This window comes from Gossypium arboreum, chromosome 4 (assembly GCF_025698485.1).
Source record: "Gossypium arboreum isolate Shixiya-1 chromosome 4, ASM2569848v2, whole genome shotgun sequence".
In the NCBI taxonomy this organism is placed as follows: domain Eukaryota; kingdom Viridiplantae; phylum Streptophyta; class Magnoliopsida; order Malvales; family Malvaceae; genus Gossypium; species Gossypium arboreum.
The window spans coordinates 99,990,895-99,999,505 of record NC_069073.1 but is presented as its reverse complement, the minus strand read 5'-3'; the positions used below and the strand labels follow the sequence as shown (position 1 = coordinate 99,999,505).

Below are 8,611 nucleotides of genomic sequence, written 5' to 3'. Positions count from 1 at the left end.
GACTCAGTTAGTGAATTAAATGTTAAAAACTAAAATTTTAAAGAAATCAATACTGTTAGTGCTCGGGTTGCCTCCTAAGAAGCGCTTATTTAGAGTCTAAGCTTGACTTACCTCTCTTTTGCGTGGTCATGGTGGTGTGAGGAGTTTACACTCCTCATCCCTGCTATCAATTTTATCAAAATAAGGTTTTAGACGGGTACTATTTACCTTAAAAGTGTCGAATTTGGGATAAATTAACTCGACTGTACCGTATGGAAAGATGCTGAATACCGCAAGAGGGATTACTCTGTTGGGTTCAGAAGTGGCAATACGAGGGTCTGCTACATCTAGTAGTACTTTGTCTCCAACCTTAAGTTGATTTGGTGAAATATTGAGCTTGTCATGGCATGGTTTTGGTTTATCGTGCGTTCTTGGTTTATGTGTTCACCATTTATCTAGTTCTTCGATTTGTATGCTTCGTTCTTCATAGATGGGTTCTTTGTTGTTACTTGAACAAGGCTCATGTGTGTTTCTCGTACATGTTTCTTGCACAGAGGGTTTCACCACATGATCCGTACTAATAAAATTTCGAGCTTGAAGAGTAATTGATTCATCACCCAAACGAAGTGTGAGTTCACCTGTGCCAACATCAATTATAGTTTTAGCAGTTGCTAAAAAGGGCCGTCCTAAAATTAAAGGTGCGTCACTATCCTCTTCTATGTCTAGAACAACAAAATCAATTGGGAAAATAAATTTATCAATTTTTACCAATACATATTCAATAATACCCTTAGGAAATCTAATAGTTTTATCGGCTAACTGAACATTCATCCTAGTTTGTTTAGGTTTCCCAAGATCTAGTTGTTTAAATATTTTATAAGGCATGACATTGATACTAGCCCCTAAATCGGCCAAAGTGTTATTAACATCTAGCTACCAATTAAAGAAGGAATAGTAAAACTCCTTGGATCTTTCAATTTGTTGGCCAGCTTATTCTACAGAATGGCTGAGCAAACTGCACTCATCTCCACATGCGACGCCTCATCTAAATTCCACTTATTTGCTAAAAGCTCCTATAAAAATTTGACTGCGTTCAGCATCTGCGAAAGAGCGTCAATAAACGGTAAGTTAATATGTAATTTCTTTAAAAGTTTAAGGAATTTACCGAATTGTTCGTCTATGCGGTCTTTCCTTGTCGCATTGGGGTATGACACACGAGGTTTGTACTCTTTATTTACCGGTGTTTGTTCACTGTGGTCTTTCTCACCTTTGCTTTTACTTACAACAATTCCTTGTCTAGGTTCTAGTTCAAGTTCGACTAACCCTTCCTCATTTTGAATGGTAATTGCATCGAACTGCTCCCTTGGGTTAGATTTAGTGTTACTCGGTAGGCTACCTTGTGGTTGTTCAGATATCAATTTAGCAAACTGGCCTATCTGAGTTTTGCACCCTTGGATCGACGCTTGTTGATTCTTAAGTACTGTTTCGGTATTCTGAAAATGAGTTTTTGACACCGAGATGGATTTTGTTAGCATCTCTTCAAGGTTCGACTTTTTCTCTTGTTGGTAAGGTGGTTGTTGGAAGCCTGAAGGTGGTGGTGGTCTCTAATTTCCTTGGCCTCCCCACGAAAAATTTGGGTGGTTCCTCCAACCTGCATTATAAGTGTTACTATAAAGATTATCTTGAGATCGAGGATTATTACCCATGTAATTCAACTGCTCGTTTTCCATGTTGTGGCCATAAGATGGGTATTTTGAATTGTTTGATCCACCTCCACTTGCTTCGCACTACATTACTGGGTGAACCTGTGAAGAACCAAATAACCCGTCAATTTTCTTATTTAATAGTTCTACCTGAGTAGAGAGTATCGTGACTGAATCGATGTTAAAAACGTCGGTTATTTTTGTCGGATTTGTCCTCATGACTTGCAACTAATAATTATTCAATGACATCTCTTCTATAAATTCATAAGCATCTTCAGGTGTCTTATTATTGATAGTCCCACTAGCGGTTGCATCGATAAGTTGCCTTGTTGAGGAGTTTACATCGTTGTAAAACATCTGAACTTGCAGCCATAGAGGTAACCCATGGTGAGGGCACCTTCTCAACAGATCCTTGTATCTCTCTCATGCATCATAAAGCGTTTCTAGATCCATCTGCACAAAAGAAAAGATATCCTTACGTAATTTAGCCGTTTTAGCTGGTGAAAAATATTTTAATAAGAATTTTTCAGTCATTTGTTCCCAAGTAGTGATTAACCCTCATGGTAACGAGTTCAACCACTTTTTAGCTTTGTTCCTCAACGAAAAGGGAAATAACCAAAGGTGAATTACATCATCAGAAACACCATTGATTTTAAATGTGTCACAAAACTCTATAAAATTTGCCAAGTGATTGTTTGAATCCTCATCCTGCAAACCATAAAACTGAACAAATTGCTGTATCATTTGAATTGTGCTAGGTTTTAGTTCAAAATTATTTGCAGCAACAGCAGGCCTAACTATACTTGATTCAGTTCCTGTTAAAGAAGGTTTAGCATAATCATACATAGTATGCGAAGCAGGATTCTGATTAGCAGCAATCGTAGGAGGTAGTGGATTTTTCTTATTTTTAGCCATCTCCTCGGTTGTGGTTGAAGTATCGTCCTCTTGCTCTTCCTCTGTGTATCTTAGGCTTCGCCTTATTTCTCTTTGATTTCTACAACCTGTGCGACCGATCTCACTATCAAAAAGTAATGGTCCTGACGGGTTTCTTCTAGTCATGCACTATAAAAACCTGCCAGAAGCGAATAAACGAAAAATAAGAATAAGAAAATAAAATAAAAATTTAAATTGCAATAAAAGTAAAATGGCTAAAGTAATAAAAATCAAGTGTTTCTAATATCTTAGTTCCCCGACAACGGCGCCAAAAACTTGATACGTGATATTCGCAACAAGTTTTAAAAATTTATAATTAATCACTCTTGAAACTAACTATTAAAACGATGAAGGCAAGTGTACCTATCGAACAGTAGTATAGCTTTAGCAAGACTGGATTTTTGAACCCAAAGGAACCAACAGTACTAGTAATTGCTTTCTTTTTATTATCTAGCCTAAAAATTAAGGGACTTGTTTATCTAACTAATTAACTAAACTACGGGTGCACGGAGAGAAAATTGGGGAAAAGCTTTTGGGAAAACTCGATTGATTAAGATAATACCCAAGGAAAAATCCACCTAAATTTCGCTTGTTATTTGACTCTGAATCAGACAATTTATTCATTTGACTTGATCCGTAGAAATCCCTAAGTTATATTATTATCTCTCTCGAGACTAATAACGTCTTACCCTAGGTTGCTTAATTGAAATCTCTTTCTAATTAACACCCTAGTGTTGCATTAACTCGATCTATGGACTTCCTTTTTAGGTTTCACCTTAATCCGGCAAAATCTTATCTCTAGGCGTGCAATCAACTTCACTTAATTATGACAAATTTACTCTTAGACAGAGACTTTTGCTCCTTTGAATAAGCACATTAACTTGAATCAATATCCTGGAATATTAAAATAAGAATTAAGAACACATAATTAAGAACAAGTCAAATATTTATCATACAATTCAGATAATAATAACAAGATTCGTCTTAGGTTTCATTCCCCTTAGGTATTTAGGGGGTTTAGTTCATAATTATGAAAGAAAACGTCTCAAAAGAACAAAGATAACAAAACATAAAGAAAACCAAAAACTCCTGAAGGAAATTGAAGGGAGATATTCAATTTTGACGATAAATCTAGCTTTTAAGATAGATCAATCGGCTTTCCTTGAGTAATTCCTTGCCTCCTACTCCCTCTGTCTTTTCTAAGTGCCTCCTTAGGTGTTTAAATAGGCTTTTGAATGCCTAAAAGCCCTCAAGAGTGCCCTTTTCCGAATAGGACTATACTTGGGCTCCATAGGGACACGCCCGTGTACGAGTGCTTCAGATCGTGGTTAAGGCTGTTAAATAGGCATGGGCATGCGGTCTACCCATATAAGTCGTACTTCGATCCTGCCAAATAGACACGACCGTGTGGCTTACCTGTGTGAGGAAGTCTAGGCCGTTTTGATTTCCCATGTAGGTCTATTTTCTCTGTTTTTGACCCGTTTCTCACTCTTTTTACTCTCCTATGCTCACTTAAGTATAAAACATGAATTTAAAGGATTAGGAGCATCGAATTCACCGAATTTAAGGATAATTCATCCAAAAATATGATAGGCATGAGGTAAAAATATGTATAAATTATGGTTTATCATTGTCGAATTTCCTTCACACGGTCGTGTCCCTTGGGTACACGAGTGTGTGGGTTTAAGAATTAGGGTTTTAGGTGAATTTTGGGGCCACACAGGCTTGAGTCCCACACAAGCGTGTGAGAACTCCACATGGTCGTGTCTCCTCTGCTCTTAATTTTTAGCACTTTTGGACAGTGAGTTACACGGGCTGTTCACACGGGCGTGTGCCCCCTCCACACCGGCGTGTGGGGCCTTCACACGGGCGTGTGAGGCCTCCACATGAGCATGTAGACCCCCACACGGCCTGGGCAATTCCACACGGCCAGAGCACACGGCCATGTGGTTCTAACTTGCAAAATTGTTGTATTATGTTGCTTTAAGTGTAATTGTGACTCTGTGGGTGCCAACCCTTCAGTGAGCTTTACTGAGGGTAATTATGGCCCTGATCTGGACTTGAGATGTGTGTCATATGTGATTGTTTGTATGACAAGCTTGATACTAAATTCGAGTTATGAGTGTGTGCACATGTCTGATTCTGTATTGACTGACTGAATGTGAATGGTTGTTCTGATTAAATGTCTGGAACTGGTATTTTGAGTTGGGGCATCCGCATACATACATCTGCATACACACATCTGCATACGAAGTGTAACGCCCTAAATTTTTTATTTTCAGCTTTTTACGATTCTTGGGCTTGGAAAGTGTCTGAATTGGTGGTTAATGTTATTTCTGGCTTAATATGTGTTGGGTTAAGTAATTTAGAGCTTTGGGGTGTGTCTGGGAGGTCCTAAGTTCAAGCTGTAATTTGGGCTAAATTTGGGTTTTATTGGAATAAAGCCTGACTTGAGATCAGTGGGCTTTTAAGGAGTTGTTGGTAAAGACTTAACAGAATGGGCATGCTAGTCTAGTGGTTAAGTGGTAAGGGATTATGCTTAGGGTCAGGGGTTTGATTCCCTATGGTAGCGAAGGGATTATTTTTGCTGCAAGTTCCAGAAGGCGGTGGGCTTTAGTAAATTCTAAGTTGTGGGCTTAAGGGAAAACCTAGGGTTTTCTTTTTTTCCTCTTTTCTGTCAACAGTTGCTTTCACTTTCATTTTTCTTTTTTCTCAATTTCCCTTGTGCCGAAAATTCTCTACTTCCTTCCCCTTCTCCGTCGTTTTTCTTTTCTTTTTCGATAAGCTTAGGCGTGTTCAAGTGGTTCTGCCGATTCGGTAAGTAGTGTTTAAATTAAGTTAAGTGTTTTCTATTGGAGATTGTTAAGAGTGACTTTAGTTGCTATTTAGGGATTAATCAAGGCTCGATAGATTAGTAATCGAGTTCTTATCAAATGAGGAAATATCGTTCTTCATCGAAGGTAAGTAGATCTCACGTTTCGGGATTTGTTCATTCTTAGGTAAAATAATTTAACTGAATGATTTGGGCTCGATTTTGTCAATCTTAGGCTTTGGAGTGCTCGTGGTTGGATTAGCAGTGAAAACGAACCAAGTGTGTACTCCGATTGCACAGAAAATGAGTTTCACCGAAAGCCGAAAAACCAATCTGTCGATGCCACACGAGCTTGTGGTTTGCCCGTGTGGTAGCTTGCGTCACGAGACACGGGCGTGTGACAGACGATCAGGCCGTATTCGTGCCACACGAGCGTGACGGACACGAGCGTGTGAGGCTGGCGAGGCTGTGTGCGAGGCACAGGCTCGACCATTTGGGTCGTGTAGGCTTCACGGGCGTGTGGTCGCACGGGTGAACCACACGGGCTTATGGATCTTGGGCCGGGCGTGTAAGCCCAATTTTCCTAAAATGTTTTATAAGGTTGCACAGGTCGCCTAAGTTGACTATGACCTGCTTGTAGGGTCGGTAAGCGTCATTTAGACCCCATACTATGAATAATTATAGTGTTGTATGTAAAACATGTTACAATAAACATGTATATCTGTCTAATTTCATATATTTGTTCTGCTATGATATGATCTGATTTCTGCATATAAGTATGCCACGATATTTATGATGCATTGCGTTGGGTTGGGTTGTTGTGAAGAGAAGAAAGTCTGAGAGGTGATTAACCTATTATCGGGCAGCTACGCTGCATATATTTGTTAATTACAGTACCACTTGGTGTGTAGGGCCGGATGGGCCAATTTTATCCCCATAATTGGTGTATAGGGCTGGGTGGGTCGATTTTATTCCCACATGGTGTGTTGGGTTGGATGGAGATAGTGATATCTGATATGATCTGCATGTGATATCTGCATGGCTAAGGTCGAATATCTGTATTCTGTTATTCACTTGTATGCATGTTGTTTGTAGGGTACACACTGAGTTTGCAAAAACTCACCCCTTTATTCATTTTATGTCAGGTAATCCTCAACAGTAGATGGATCGGTGTGGCAGAGAGCTCGATGGTGACCACTGTGAAACTCATGGATTTTTTAGTAACGTTTATTTCATCTGTTCAATTTTTTTTCCTATATTTGTTCTGGGATTTAATTTTTGGACTTAAGCTATTTGTTTTGGGTTTATTTTAGGGTTTTTAAATTGTTAAGTTGTTGATTTACGAATTATTGATGTTTTAGCTTCCGCGTAAAAGAACGGTTTTCAAATAATTAATGGAATAAGGATTTCCCAATTTAAGTAAAGATAATAATCTGAATGATTTTAACTTACTAAGCTTTTATAAAAGTACTCTCATGTAACGCCGCCAATTTTAGCCATAACATCTGGGTCAAGTTTGGGGTGTTACACGAAGATTTTGGGGTGGGATGTTAAAGAGAAGGGAGATTTACAATTTGGCAGTTTATCTACATTCTGATAGCCCCTAATACCCAGAGGGTTGTGGGCGGTCCCAATACCCTGAAGGTTGTGGATAGTACTGATAACAGTATAGTGGTTTACCGCCTTGCACTGTACCATATGTACGTTAGCTACGCTACGTACCATTATCTGATCTGGCAGTTATACTACACGTCTGTGCCGCGGTTCACCACATAGCACAGTACAGCTTATACGCTAGCGTTGCTGCATAACATATTTGATCTGGCAGTTATACTGCATGTGTATACTGCGGTCTTCCGCATGACACCGTACAGCTTACTGATAGCCCTAATACCTAGAGGGTCGTGGGCGGTCCCAATTCCCTAAGGGTCAAGGACAATATTGATGATCATCGATGCCGGGCAACCCAAGATGACGTTCTGTGGTGTATAAGGTTGGATGGGCTTTTCGAGTTCCTATTCAGAGTGCAGGGATGGGTAGGTCAATTAAATCCCCACAGGATGTGTAGGGTTGGACGGAGATGGTGTGTTGGTTGGATGGGTGGGTTACTTTATAACTCATTTGCACTCATATGCATCTTAGTGACTCTATGAGTGCAGTATCTGTTTGACTATTTGACTGAAATATTTGACGTCTGATTGATTGAGAAGTCTGATTGTATTATTTGACTGAAAGACACTTGTGTCTAAAGGAACCTTGTGTGGTAGGCTAAGGCCCAACCAATTCTAATTCTGGAAAAGGGCTTAGACCCAGTTTGTGACTACTGAGAATTACCGTTATTGAGTCTAACAGAGCCATATGACCGTAAAGTTACATATGGTCTATTTTGTTATAGTCGCTCTATAAGTATGGTCCACTGCTGAACTGTTTTTAGGTTTACTGTATTTGTTTCTGCTTCGGTATCTAGTTAGTTTAATCTCACACTAAGCTCGTATAGCTTACCCCCTTTTCTGTTTCCCCTTTCAGGCACACTTCAGAATTTTGGATGCTAGGCTCGGTATGCGGAGGACTTAGGCAGTATAAACCATTGGTTTGTGATTTCAAATTTTTATTTTGTTATTGAGTTGAAATATAAAGTTTTAATTCTGTAGCACTATTTGGCTTTAAGACTTAATTGTTTTATTATTCCGGTTTTAAATACTTCATATTAATGTTTTCAGAAATTGAATTAAGAGTGATTGGTTTTTGTAAGATTTTCTCACGATCACTTTGGTGATCAATGTAGCATTCCAAATTCGGTCTAAACTTCTAGGCTGGGTTTGGGGTGTTACAGCTTATACATTCCTAGTGTTCACATATATATAGGCTCGCATATTCCTAGGTTTTGCATAACATATAGGCTCGCACATTCCTAAGGTTAGTATAACATATAAGCTCACATGCTTAGGGGTTCGCACCCAATGGGTTACACATAGGTTTGCACAAGCAGGGGTCGCATCTAGGGGTTCATGTGTGATTTATGACTAACATATATTGACTCGTAGGTGTTGTCTTGCATATATTGACTTGCAATTATTGGCTCGCATGTATAGACTTGCATGTATTAACTCGCATATATACAACAATTTAGGGTTCGCTCAAAATAGCCTAAGGGTTCGCATGGATTTATTAAGAGTTCGTATAA

The 8,611-nt window shown here is 39.1% G+C and overlaps 1 non-coding gene across 1 annotated transcript; it reads left to right on the top strand.

Annotated features, from left to right (window-relative positions):
• The first annotated feature begins 2,061 nt into the window (after window positions 1-2,061).
• LOC128291909 (small nucleolar RNA R71) lies at window positions 2,062-2,168 on the top strand. The gene has a single exon (XR_008281893.1). It is a non-coding gene; the product is annotated as a small nucleolar RNA R71 (small nucleolar RNA).
• The last annotated feature ends 6,443 nt before the right edge of the window (window positions 2,169-8,611 follow it).